We start from the raw sequence: 4,739 nt of genomic DNA on the forward strand, positions 1-4,739 counted from the left end.
ACCAGAAAGCTGATGAACCATATTACTAAAATCATCCACCCTCGGCACATCAAGACATTAACACCAGCAAAATTGGATGAAATTTTACTCTCAACGACAGACTTGATGTTCTTACTGCCAGACTGCGTCGGTACAAGAAAAGTAATGCACGAAGGCAACAAAATAAAAATTTTCAGACAGATGAGAGAAGGTTCTATCGTTAACTGAGATTAAAGCCAAATAACCAGCAAGACACCGAAGTCCCGCAATTGGAAGATATGACTAACTTCTGATCGAGTTTTTGGGGAAAAATGAACAGATGCAATTTGGACACTGCGTGGTTCAAACTGGAAGAAGCAAGGGCAAGCAATAGTCCTGAAATGCATCTGACAAACATCACAGCTTTGGATGTTTCAGCGGTCTTGAAAAGGGCAAGTAATTGGAAAGCTCCAGGTCCGGATATGGTGCACAACTTCTGGTACAAGTAGCTGACGAGTGTGCATCTTGCGTTGGCAAGGTGTTTTCAGAAGATCATTGAACACCCAGATCTGATGCCAGGTTTTATGCTCCAAGGTACTAGGTACATGATACCAAAAAAACCAGACGCTCAAAATCCATCTGACTTTCGACCGATAGCCTGTCTTCCAACATTTTTTAAATGTCTTACAGCTATCATTGCAGATAAGGTATATTTTCATTTCGACGAGAATGACATTCTTACTGAAGAACAAAAAGGATGTTGTAAAAACTCACGAGGCTGTAAAGATCGAGTCACTATAAACGCTGTTGCCATGGCTCAAGCTCGTAAGCATCAAAGGAACTTACACATGGCATACATTGACTACAAGCAAGCGTTTCCTTCCATGCCGCATGACTATTTCTTGAAGTCTTAAAACTTTACAAAATCTACCCACGCATTATTGACTTTCTAAGCCATGCGATGAGACTCTGGGGTACAAGAATCAAGTATTTTGATCACGTTAGATCAAAATGAAGTGAAAAGTCAGGCATCTAATATTTCGCTAAGAAAGGTTGTTCTGTATCCAAACACGGAAGAATTCGTCATTGCAATACAGGACAAGGTTGCCAGCACCAGGAATAGAAACAATCTTTTTTGTCTAACCAGGTTGGCCCAAAAATTCATTTTCCTTTATTTACATTTTTAATCTAGAATATCTTTTATAAACGCAATAAAACAATTTCAAATTAAAATTTATTTATTTCAACTTAAAAAGATGAATTATTAATCCAAATAGTAATGGAATTTTTTAGAAGAAAGTTAATTCTTTAAATTGTATAGGCAATGTCAAAAAAGAACGCCTACGTCTTTTTAATATTAAAACCAAATGATGACATAGTCTTATTTGCAGGCGTGGATTGAATATAGGGTGTTGCCCGGGCCATGGTCCAGGGCGGAAAAAATGTAGGGGCGGCAAATTTTGAAATATTACTTACTTTTATAAAAAAAACTATAAAAGAAAAAGGCGGCATTTTACGAATAGCCAGGGGCGGCGAATTCCCAAACCCGAGCATGCTTATTTGTACCTATCGAGTTAAAATTGTAACAAACAGAAAAAAATATAAATTTCCAATCGTAAAGGACGAATTTTCTGTCCAAATCGGCGAATGTTCAACAAAACATATAGTTTCGACAACAAAAAATAATTTGTAATAAGATGCTTGATTTTTTAACAAAAGAGTTGAATTATTAACCTACATATTACTAGAATTTCTATCTACATTGATGAACTTTTAACCAACTAATCGAATTTTAAAACAAAAAAGATTAAACTTCAATAAAAAACAGTTTAATTTTCAACCCAAAAAGTTAAATTTTTAACAAAAATATGAGTTCTCAATGAAAAATATAATGGTTGATAATTCAAAAACAAAAACAACCTAAATTTCCACGAAAATAGTTAAATTTAAATCTTTCACCAAAGTTCAATATTCGAAAAAAAGAAAATCTATTTTCAAACAAATTTCAAGATTCAAATAGATGATTTTTTAACAAAATAGTTTACTTTTCAACCTACAAATATGATTTCTCTACTAAAAAATACGAATTTTCAACACAGTACAGGAATTATCAACTAAAAAATATTAATATTAAACAAAAAATGGAAAAGTTGAATTGTCAGTAACAAAATTATGAAATAAAGAATTTTCAATATAACTAGTCTGTAATCAAAAAATGATTTTTTAACAAAGTAATTAAATTTATAACCAAAAAGGATCAATTTTCATCTGGAAAAAAAATTTAACTTTTTATACAGTAGTTGAATTTTCCAAACAAAAAGACGAATTTTCAACAAATAAAGATTTTTTTGATTAAGAAAGAAAAAGTTCCGGATCGAAGAAGGGCACATACGTTTTTTCGTCTCGAGTGGGATGAGTTCCCGTAGTTTTCGAAATTTGTTTAGTACATTAATTTTTGGGAATTCAATTACTCTAAGAAATTTGCTTCAATTTAGTAAAAATTGTTTCAGAATTCTTATTTTGCCCGTGAGGATTAATTTGCGCTCGCGCCAAAAGAATTGATATGCTCTTATTCGATTCGGCAGCTAAATTGTGGAACTTTATGCCTAAAAACGCATTTACTGTAAAATAGTTTAATTTTCGACCTGAAAATATGAATTGATAAGAAAAAATTTTAATTTTCAAATTAAACAGTGAAATTTTAAACTACAGAAAGGAAATGTCGACCAAAAAGATTAGTTTTCTAACACAAAAGACAAATTTTCAAATAAAAAGGATCAATTATCAACAAAAAATGGAAGCTACATTTTCGGTTAAAATCTTGAATTTTTAACAACAAAAATTAGCTTTTGAACAAAGTGGTAAAACTTGTAACCAACGAGATGCATTTTCAACTAAACTTATGGATCTCCAAATGAAATAGTTAAATTTATAGTTCAAGAAATTAATTTTAAGTGAAAAAGACGAATTTTATAGACATTTGAGTAGCCGGTAACATTTTAAACATTGAATCTTCTATAAACGGAATCAGCCCTCACTGCAATAGGATATGCCGGGATATCCCATTTGATCCCATTTATCTCCTAGGTAGTCCCAAGGACAACCCAGGGATGACCCGTCGGATATCCCGCAAAGCGGAAATTTGGGTATCCCTGAGGCGCTTCCGGGATATTCAAATGTCCCAAGAAGGATATTAATTGATTTTTATATCCTACTTGGGACATGTGAATGTCCGGGAAACGTCCCAGGGATATCCTGGATATATAAGGGATATCTAAATTTCCGCCTTGCGAGATATCCGACAGGTTATCCCTTGGGATATCCTTGGGACAACCTGGGAGATAAATGGGATCAAATGGGATAATCCGGTATATCATATTGCTGTGATGGAAGCAATTACATTCCCTAATTTCTGGTAGATTTTTTTCAGAATTGCCTACTTTCCCTTATCAATATATTTCCCTCTCTTTTCCCTAATTTCCAAATTTTCCCTAACCTTGGGCCAACCTGTCTAACGTACAATTTCAGTTATGACAATGTTGAATTAAAATCAGAGAAAGATGTGGTCAAGCCCTTAGATGGTTCAGAAGCTATAGATATATAATAGAAGTTTGTAATTTGTCACGAATATTGAAAAAATCTATGATAAATATGAGAATCTGTCTTTATTATAATGCGATTTCCCGCCAAAAGTTCACTTGGGCAAAAAGGTCGTACGAACATTTCAAGTAACCGATTTACGATCAAACATAACCAACTCTACAAAAAATTTCCTACACTCATTTGGTCTTCGAATTTAATACGAAAATGTCTCTTATGGAATCTGCGTCCACAATTTTGAGGAGATATCAAAGCTCCGATTTTCACCATAGTGAAATGAAGTCGAATTCTTGATGTCCAGAAATAGAAATTAAACATAAAACATATCGAAATTTTCATAAGTTATTACGAAGTATTGATTATCACTGACTCTAAACTGATATTCCAATGGAATTTTGATGTAAATGTTCGACAAACACGATTTTTTAACCTAAACAACTGAACGTGCACGCGACGATTTGATTATCCGATCGGTAGATTTCAATTGACATATTCGACTGAGTCTCGTTGTGACCAACCCAGCAAGGAAAGTTGAAACTCTATGTGGAATCTAAATATACTTATTTCATCAATATTTTTCAACTTTGGTTCATTATATCATCAACAGGTGTTTAATCATTTGAAATTGAGTAATTCTGACCCCTATAATTCTTGAATTAACATTAATAAATACAGAAAAAGAAAAGAATTCAGATCATTGATTTTCGGATATTTGCATTCGAGACTTCAAATTGCTCAATTGAAATGAGTTGAAACCTGTGCATCAAAACTTGAAGACGTTGCGTCTCTGATGTTTTTCATATCTGTTATTCTTTATTTGCGATTTTCCTTGTTCGCGCCACATTTCGTCTTTATTTCACAATGGTATAGGACAGAAACCTTCCGGAAATCGTGGGCCTAAATTCCAAAGGGGATATTTTTCGTAGCAAATGTACGAGCCAAGACTTTCATTAAAATTTCTTCTGTTCGTATATGAGTTTGGTTATCATCGTAAACGCTTCTCTTTTATGAGAATTCAATAAATAGATGTAAAAGTGAACAACTAAGACGCATAGTCTTTAAAATAATATTCATAAATTGCACATAATATTTCATTGATTTAGTACAGTAATAATTATGAAAATAACTAATATTTATGGCTGTAATTTTTGAATAGATCTAAAATCGTTGATAGACACTAT

The sequence above is a fragment of the Belonocnema kinseyi genome, chromosome 3, assembly GCF_010883055.1.
Source record: "Belonocnema kinseyi isolate 2016_QV_RU_SX_M_011 chromosome 3, B_treatae_v1, whole genome shotgun sequence".
NCBI lineage: Eukaryota > Metazoa > Arthropoda > Insecta > Hymenoptera > Cynipidae > Belonocnema > Belonocnema kinseyi.